The following is a 10,291-nucleotide window of genomic DNA, read 5'->3' as shown; positions in this document are numbered from 1 at the left end:
TGTTCTGCTGAAGCACCATTTTGTGCTGCCCATGATGGACCTACCTTACGAGTAGAGTGAGCAGAGACATTAGCCAGAACAGGGAGATCAGCTCGAGAATATGCTTCTGAAATAGTCATCTGAAGCCATCTTGCCAGTGTCTGCTTATCAGCAGGCCATCCTCTCTTGTGAAACCCGTAGAGCATGAAGAGAGTATCTGACTTTCTGATGGTACTGGTACGGTCCACGTAGATCCTTAATGCACAGACCACGTCCAGCGATGCATCTCCTGCAGAAAGGCCCGATACCTGAAAAGCCGGAACTACAATTTCTTCATAAAGGTGGATTTAGATACCACCTTTGGAAAATACCCAGATCTAGTTCTGAGAACTGCTTTATCTGGTTAAAAAATCAGAAATGGGGAACAACATGATAAAGCCTCTAAATCTGATACTCTTCTAGCTGACGCCATAGCCAGTAGAAAGAGAACTTTAGCTGTCAACCATTTAAGATTCACTTTATTAAGTGGTTCAAATAGGGCAACTTGAAGGGCTTTCAGGACTAGATTTAAGTCCCAAGGCACTGTAGGAGGAACAAAAGGAGGCCTGGAAAAAAGTACGCACATCATGTAAATTGGCAATTTTCTTTTGGAACCATACAGTCAGTGCTGACACTTGCACCCTCAAGGAAGCCGCCTTCAAACCTTTATCCATTCCTGCCTAAAGGAATGCTAAGACCCTGGAAACTCTGAAAGACCTAGGGTCCATTTTCCGTACACTGCACCAATGAATATAGGCTTGCCATATTCAGTAATAAATGCGAGCTGAGGAAGGTTTCCTTGCTCTGAGCATAGTTTGAATTACCTGTTGTTAGAATCCTATTGACTTCAGGATAGAGGTTTCAAGAGCCACGCTGTCAAAGTCAGTCTGAGATCCAGATGTCTGTGATAACAAGGACCCTACATCAGTACATCTGAACGTTGAGGGAGCAGAAGTGGAGCATCCATCGACATTCTCTGCAGATCTGTGTAGCAATGCCTTCTGGGCCAAGCCGGAGCTATTAGTATCACGGCACCTTTCCCTTTCTTTATCTTTCTCGCCACCCTGGGTAATTGGGTGATTGGAGGAAACACATGAAAGTCCCATCTCACTGACAGGGCATCCACAAAGATTGCTCTGTAATCCTTTGTTCTTGACCAATATGTGAGCACTTTGTTCAGACGGGACACCATGAGATCTATCTTTGGCAACCCCCACTTGTCTAGTAGAGTCCGGATGTAGAGCCCATTCGCTTGCCTGAATGGTGTGTCGAAAGAGAAAGTCCGCTTCCCAGTTTAGGACTCCCAGAACGAACACAGCGGACAAGGCTGGATGATGAAGTTCTGCCCAATTTAGTATGTGACTTACCTCCTTCATCGCTTTTCGGCTTCGAGTTCCTCCCTGATGGTTGAGGTATGCTATTGCCGTTGCATTGTCCAAGCGGATATGGACCGGTTTTCCCCGAAGAATGTCCTTTACCTGAATCAGTGCCATGTATATGGCCCGAAGTTCCAATATATTTATTGGCAGGCAACCTTCTTCCTTGGTCCATTGCCCCTGGAAACGCAACCTTCTGACACTGCTCCCCAGCCCTGGAGACTGGCATCTGTCAGAATTTCCCACTCTGATATCCAAAAGGTTCTCCCCTTGTCCAGATGGGACGTCTGTAGACACCAGGCTAATGACCTTCTTACTTCTATCGTAAGAACCATAGTCTGTGTTTTTATCGTCTGATGCAACCCATTCCATTTGGCAAGAATCAGACGCTGCAGAGGCCTCAAATGGAATTGTGCATACTCCACCATGTCGAATGTTGACGACACCAAACCCATCACACGCATTGCTGTGGGAATGGATACCTTTTGACTGTGTAGCAAGTCCTGAATCCTTGACTGAACCTTGGATATCTTGTTCAGAGGTAAAATTACTCTCTGAAGACTTGAATCTAGTACAGTCCTCAAGTGAGTCATCCGCTGTGACGGAACCAGAGATGATTTTGCCCAATTTATGAGCCACCCGTGCTTCTGCAGACACGTTATTGTCTCTTGCAGATGACATAGGAGCAATTCCTGGGACTGTGCCAGGATTAAAAGATCGTTGAGGTATGGAAAAATTCTTATCCCCTGCTGGCGAAGATAAGCTGACATTACCACCATAATCTTGGTAAATACTCTGGGGGCTGTGGTTAACCCAAAAGGTAGGGCCTGGAACTGAAAATGCTGTTGGAGGATAGCGAACCTGAGATGGCACTGATGGGACAGTGTTATAGGAACATGTAGGGTAAGCATCCTGTATATCCAGGGATACCATATAATAACAACAGTAAATGTACAGTTTACAGACTCGTATGCAAAAGGCACTTATCTATTCATACTCAAATAGGTAGATAGACACTTAGGGGTACATTTACTAAGCAGTGATAACAGTGGAGAACGGAGCCAGTGGAGAAATTTCCCCATCAACCAATCAGCAGCTCTGTATCATTTTATAGTATGTAAATTATAGATGTTACTTCAGTGCTGATTGGTTGCCATGGGCAACTTCTCCACTGGCTCACTTCTCTGCTCTTATCACTGCTTAGTAAATGTACCCCTTAGTGCTATATTACCCGTACTCAGTAGAGTGGGATACAGGGAGACTCGCCTCGTTTCCATGACTGATCAATACGTTAGCGAACGCTGAGTGGATCCAGACGCTACTAGTGTACACTGCCACTCCATGAACCTATAGTGAACACAGACACACCAGTCACACAGCCACCTATGCTGCAACTGGGTCCCCTTTGTGCACAGCATCTGAGACGGAAGCAGGAAACAGTTCATGGCAGGAGACTCGGAGGAAACTGGTCATGAACTGGGTGGAGGGGCGACCAGGAGAGCGCCTGACTCACCACTGCTGACATCAACCCTAGGGATTGCGGACTCGTACTATTCCTGGAGCCTCTGATCCCTAAGGCCTAGCGCTGGTGCACCCGAGGTGGCAGCCGATGCCTTACCTTCTCCCCGTGCTCTGGCCACAGCCTGGTAACATCTGCTGGATCTGCTAGTATATCAGACACAGACGCCCGCCGAAACAGCACTGCACTCGTGGGTAAGCGTTGTCGTGACCCGGCGGAGAGTTGTTGGAGCGACTCTTTCTAAGGTACGTATAAGACGCTGTTTAGAAAGATTGCTCATAAAAAATGGTAAGACTATAAAAATAAAATAAAAAAGCTTAGGGCTGCTAAAAACCAGCAGCCCTGTGACCATGGTACGGCTCCTGTCGCACCAAACTAAAAACTGATTTGCCTGAGCCAGGAGGCGGGGATATATGGATGGGCCCATTGCATGCTGGGAGGCCGAAAAGCTTTGACCGATTGGTGCAAATCCGCTGTCGCTTCATCATATCCCAATGTTATCCTGTGGATAACGTGTGGACCCTGCCGGACAAATGATAAGTATATAGTTGTATATGATGGGTATAGCTATATGCACCCTAAAACCAATTCATTTAAGTTTAATAGCAAATCTGTTTTTTCTCTTGCGTCCTAGAGGATACTGGGGTTCCATTTAGTATCATAGGGTATAGACGGGTCCACTAGGAGCCAAGAGCACTTTAAGAATTTGATAGTGTGGGCTGGCTCCTCCAGACTCAGTTTAGAAAATGTGCCCGGAGGAGCCAGTCACGTTTAAGGACACTCCTGAAGAGTTTTCTGCATTTATTTTAGCAGTTTGTTATTTTCAGGCAGGGCTGGATGGCACCAACCTGTCTGCTTCGTGGGATGGGGGTGGGTGGGGGGGATTGGCCCAACCTCCCAAAGGGTTAATGGTCCCGTTCCCCGCTGACAGGATGCTAGCTCCTGAGGGAACTATTCGCAATCCCCACCACGGCGAGCGTACGCAGCACACTGCCACCCTTAACAGAGCCAGAAGAATGAAGAGGGGTGAGAACTTTGCTGGCGTCCCGGTTAGCGGATCGCCGGCCATTATGGCGGCATGAGGGTATGGAGACGCACGGCTTCTAACCAGGGCGGAATGCGTCTCCAGACACAGTACACAGCTGCTAAAAGAAAAGGAGGGGGCTGCGCTTAAAGAGGAAAAGAACAATAATCCACTAAATGTGTACAATTTTATGACAATTTATTAAAAACACTAACTCATTAAAAAACAGCAGTATTCTGTACAGTTATATTGTACCATGTGCATACATGAAAAGAATAAAGTTTACCGAGGGTATTGGTTCAGGACATGTGTCACATAAGCTCTATAGGATCCGTTCCAGATATTGCCCTTAAGTAATGTATGTCCAGTTGTAATCCACTAGAGAGAGTCCCTTTTAGATGGTGTTTAGAGAGTCCTTTACAGATTCCATATGCCGCTAGAGGATTGAAGATGGAATAAATGTCCCGTAAACAGTGGGTACCTCATGCAGTGCGGTGATTGTATGGTGCCTCTCTAGGACTACTCTGGGTAACTGGAAAGTGGTGAGAGCTGGTTCGGATCCAATTGAAGAAAGTCCTGCTCCAAGGGGTGAAAACTGACGCGTTTCGCTGCATATACCTTGCAGCTTTTTCAAAGGTGTACTGTGATGTTTGGGTTTGGGCTTTATATGCCCTAGACAAAATGGTGGCTTAATTGACACCTGGATGCACATTTCCTGTTAATCACACACACATCTCTTTCTGATAATAAAAACTACTAAAATATGTATAGGAGACAGACCTACTTGTATATAAGAACCTTTGGTAATATCAAACTTTTATTTCAAGTCCCAATAAGTATTTGTTGTTCATTAGACTCAGACTCTGAAATATATTGATCCAATCAGAGCTTTTGTTTACTACTCTGTAGTCGTGGAAACCGTTCTCAAGGGAATTTCATAGGTTAGATTGAGGGTCATATGATCAATGCTTGTCATGTGCTTAATATCACATGATCAATGGAGACAACCTTTTATTATGTTTCTAGACTATGTAATTATAATCAGGCCCTTTAGTCTAATATTTGGGGATAGCGGTTGCTGGTAACTTGTTGCAACCTCCTACACTCCTGCTTCCTCATATTTATATGTTTACAGGGGCCCAGCGTTCACTCCTGGAACGTTACCATAGTAACGGTAGCCGGAGGTGACGTGGGTCTTAAGTGGCCAATAGTCTTTCTCGGGCCGTCGCCATAGTGACGTGACTCGGATTGAGCTTGTCCCTCTATGACACGTCATCCCAATGCATCGGACGGGGGGAACATACCACCCTCCGTCCGTCGCCACATCCGTCGCCATGGTAACGCGGCTCAGTTTGGCCGCATTCTCTCCGGCTGGGAACGTGATCGCGTATGAGGAAGTATACGTGTCACTCCCGGCCGGTATCCATGGTAACCATATAACACCATGTATTTTGAATTGCGCACTGGAAGGTACATATACAGCATATTGGCACCATTTCTGGGAGCCTATTCTCATCATATTTAGCTGGTAGAACACACAGACAGCAAACAGATGTTTATAATATATTATTTATAAAAAACTAATTATTCTTTATAAAGTTGTTTTTGTTATGAAGATCTGAATGAGACTAAGTGTCAGTAAGTTCTCTCTGTTGCTGACAGTATAAAAACGAAAAGATAGGAGCTGAGAAGTTCAAGGAATGGAAGGAAGAAACCGCAAAACAAATTATATAGGAATATTGAAAACTGGTAATTAGGAATTAATAACAATTATTGAAGGCTAGTGGTTAGAAATAAATGGGAACTGGAAGGTAGTTGGTGTATACGCTTGGATTGAATATTATTAGAGAAATACTAAATCCAAAATATAATCAATTATTATATTAGATGATCATGTTTAATTCCACTGCCTCATTAAGGCCATCTGGATGGATAGACCCCATCCTGAACATCCAGTAAACCTCCTGTTGGCACAGTTTTTTGGAACGGTCCCCTCCCCTATTTGTCATGGGAATATGTTCAATCCTTACTGTTAACCATCAAAAATTCATTATCGACTCTATTTCATTCATATTACGCCATAATTATTTTCTGTTTCTGGACTCACATTATCTACAAATTTTGGGTACCACCATGGGGACTAGGTTCGTGCCTAGCTACGCCAACCTATACATGGGTCAATTCGAGGACCAACATGTGTGGGGCGACGGGCATGGCGCATCCCTGGTCCTCTATGGCAGGTACAATGATGACCTGTTTATCATTTGGGATGGGGATGCACTTTCAGCACAAGCATTTGTTAATTCTCTTAATCACAATACGTATAATTTAAAATTCACTCACCAGTACCACTCTGACTGTATACATTTTTTGGATCTGAGCTTAAAGGCACGCAATGGACGAATACATACCACTAATCATATTAAGGAGGTAGGATCAAATGCCTATCTCCATTACTCCAGCGCACATTATCCACCTTGGAAAAAAAGTATACCCCGGAGCCAATTGATATGTCTTAGACGTAATTGTTCTGATTTAAAGTCTTTTGAATTACAAGCCAAAAATATGATTAGATTCACTAGAACAACGAGGACACCCTACACCCTTACTATATAAGACATTGGAAGAGGTGAGAGGGATAAATAGAGATACACTATTTTCTAAGGAGAGGGGATCAAATAACAATTCTGAAATAGATAAAGAATACCATTTAGCCTTTATCACTACTTATGATTACTGTCCCAAAATAAAATCTATCATAAAGAAAAATTACAGTATATTAAAACAAGACAACTTATTAAGAGATGTTCTCCCAATTAAACCAGCTTTTATTTTTTGGAAGGGGCGATCCCTAAAGAACTCCCTCGCACCCAGTCATTTAAGGCCTGAGAAGAAAGCTAATATCATTAGAGAACCCTGGCTTCCGCCGATAATGGGATTTTATAAATGTGGAAACACTAGGTGTATCACGTGTACATATATAGAAAAAACACAGTATATAAATACTGACAAGGGGGAAAAACAATACAAAATCAGAAGCCATATTAACTGCAACTCGACATATGTCATATATATACTCCAATGTGGGTGTGGCCTGTATTATGTAGGCCGCACCACTAGAAAACTTCGGATCAGGTTTCTTGAGCATCGTAGAAACATTTTGAATAGGGTTTCTACACACAGCGTTTCCCAACATTTTAATGATTACCACAATGGGGACCCAAAAAGCCTCAAAATAATAGGGATTGAACATATTCCCATGACAAATAGGGGAGGGGACCGTTTCAAAAAAAACTGTGCCAACAGGAGGTTTACTGGATGTTCAGGATGGGGTCTATCCATCCAGATGGCCTTAATGAGGCAGTGGAATTAAACATGATCATCTAATATAATAATTGATTATATTTTGGAGTTAGTATTTCTCTAATAATATTCAATCCAAGCGTATACCAACTACCTTCCAGTTCCCATTTATTTCTAACCTCTAGCCTTCAATAATTGTTATTAATTCCTAATTACCAGTTTTCAATATTCTTGTTTAATTTGTTTTGCTGTTTCTTCCTTCCATTCCTTGAACTTCTTCTCAGCTCCTATCTTTTAGTTTTTATACTGTTCAGCAACAGAGAGAACTTACTGACACTAAAGCCCCATACACACTTGACGATGCACACGTAGTTAACGACTTCCCTTGAACAGCTGAGCAAACGACATGAGCATACACACTACCAAAGACCAAAGACCATTCATCGTTGAAGCATCCAAGCTGAACAGTTTATTAAAATAATGAGCTGGGAACAGGGCTGGTGAACAGTGGCTTGGTCGTTGGTCGTTCACACCATACACATTCAACGATGTCTCTGGTCGGTAACGACCGTAGTGGAAATTGAGCATACATGCTCCACAGATAAGCGAGGGTCGTTAACGTCCCGCGGGGCCACGCATCGGTGGTCATCGGATACATGCACACTTGACGATATAATGAGCGACGTCGTTGATGAGGGCTGAAATGAACGACGTCGCTCATTTTATCGTCAAGTGTGTATGGGCCTTTAGTCTCATTCAGATCTTCATAACAAAACCAACTTTATAAAGAATAATTAGTTTCTTTTATAAATAATATATTATAAACATCTGTTTGTTGTCTGTGTGTTCTACCAGCTAAATATGATGAGATTAGGCTCCCAGAAATGGTGCCAATATGCTGTATATGTACCTTCCAATGGTGTTATATGGTTACTATGGATACCAGCCGGGAGTGACGCATATACTTCCGCATACGCGATCACGTTCCCAGCCGGAGAGAACGCAACCAAACTGAGCCGCGTTACCATGGCGACGGATGTGGCGACGGACGGAGGGTGGTATGTAACCCCCGTCCGACACATTGGGGTGACGTGTCATAGAGGGACAAGCTCAATCCGAGTCACGTCACTATGGCGACGGCCCGAGAAAGACTATTGGCCACTTAAGACCCACGTCACCTCCGGCTACCGTTACTATGGTAACGTTCCGGGAGTGAACGCTGGGCCCCTGTAAACATATAAATATGGGAAGCAGGAGTGTAGGAGGTTGCAACAAGTTACCAGCAATCGCTATCCCCAAATATTAGACTAAAGGGCCTGATTATAATTACATAGTCTAGAAACATAATAAAAGGTTGCCTCCATTGATCATGTGATATTAAGCACATGACAAGCATTGATCATATGACCCTCAATCTAACCTATGAAATTCCCTTGAGAACGGTTTCCAAGACTACAGAGTAGTAAACAAAAGCTCTGATTGGATCAATATATTTCAGAGTAAGAGTCTAATGAACAACAAATACTTATTGGGACTTGAAATAAAAGTTTGATATTACCAAAGGTTCTTATATACAAGTAGGTCTGTCTCCGATACATATTTTAGTAGTTTTTATTATCAGAAAGAGATGTGTGTGTGATTAACAGGAAATGTGCATCCAGGTGTCAATTAAGCCACCATTTTGTCTAGGGTATATAAAGCCCAAACCCAGACACCACAGTACACCTTTGAAAATGCTGCAAGGCATATGCAGCGAAACGCGTCAGTTTTCACCCTTTGGAGCAGGACTTTCTTCAATTGGATCCGAACCAGCCCTCACCACTTTCCAGCTACCCAGAGGAGTCCTAGAGAGGCACCATACAATCACCGCACTGCATGAGGTACCCACTGTTTACGGGACATTTATTCCATCTTCAATCCTCTAGCGGCATATGGAATCTGTAAAGGACTCTCTAAACACCATCTAAAAGGGACTCTCTCTAGTGGATTACAACTGGACATACATTACTTAAGGGCAATATCTGGAACGGATCCTATAGAGCTTATGTGACACATGTCTTGAACCAATACCCTCGGTAAACTTTATTCTTTTCATGTATGCACATGGTACAATATAACTGTACAGAATACTGCTGTATTTTAATAAGTTAGTGTTTTTAATAAATTGTCATAAAATTGTACACATTTAGTGGATTATTGTTCTTTTCCTCTTGAAGCGCAGCCCCCTCCTTTTCTTTTATCAGTGTATACATATTGGGAGTGACTTCCCTCTTAACATTGGCTGCCGCTTAGCTGAGCACCTCGCCTCACAGCGCCCGAATACCCTTGGGTATTACCTATTACCTTCTTTTGCACAGTACACAGCTGCGTCTCGGTACACAGTACCCAAACTGGGAAACAGCCTTAAAGCGGACTTCTCTCCATTTTAAGCACTAGATTACCTCAGCCAGTATATAAAAAGCGGGAAGACCGCGCGCCATTGAGGGGGCGGGGCCTTCGCTATAAGCAGATCTAGCAGCTCACCAGCGCCATTTTCCCTCTGCAGTGGACACAGACGCTGACTGACAGGGATGCGCAGCTCCTCCGGAGTGACTCCAGATTACCTCAGCAGTACCAGGGGTTCATAGCAGGGGGGAGCAATTATTAGTGTTCTATGGCCCATATCACAGTACTTAGTCTGCGACCCAGCTAAGATTGGCATTAGCGATAAGGGCGTGGTGGGGGCTGACTCCAAATAACTCTGTGTCTCCCTGGAAGCGCTTTTTGTGGGTTAATTGTGCATTTAACCTTTTCCTGTGTGTGTGTGCTGTCACATTTACATTATGTCAGGCAAAGAGTGTGTTTCTTGTACTGCAGAGTGTTTCCTCTTCACCAGGGGGCTCACTACTGGGTACTCGGGGAAGTGCACCGTCCCAGAATAGCGGGGCTGAACCGGAGTACCTTAATTCCATTAAAGGAATGATCTCCAATATTTCTACAAAATTGACCCGCAATGAGAAAGAGACGCAATACTTAAGACAGACTGTGGATGAGTTTATGAACAGAGACTCC

The sequence above is a fragment of the Pseudophryne corroboree genome, chromosome 1 (genome assembly GCF_028390025.1).
Source record: "Pseudophryne corroboree isolate aPseCor3 chromosome 1, aPseCor3.hap2, whole genome shotgun sequence".
NCBI lineage: Eukaryota > Metazoa > Chordata > Amphibia > Anura > Myobatrachidae > Pseudophryne > Pseudophryne corroboree.
The sequence above is the reverse complement of the archived record's forward strand: the minus strand, read 5'-3'. Positions refer to the sequence as shown.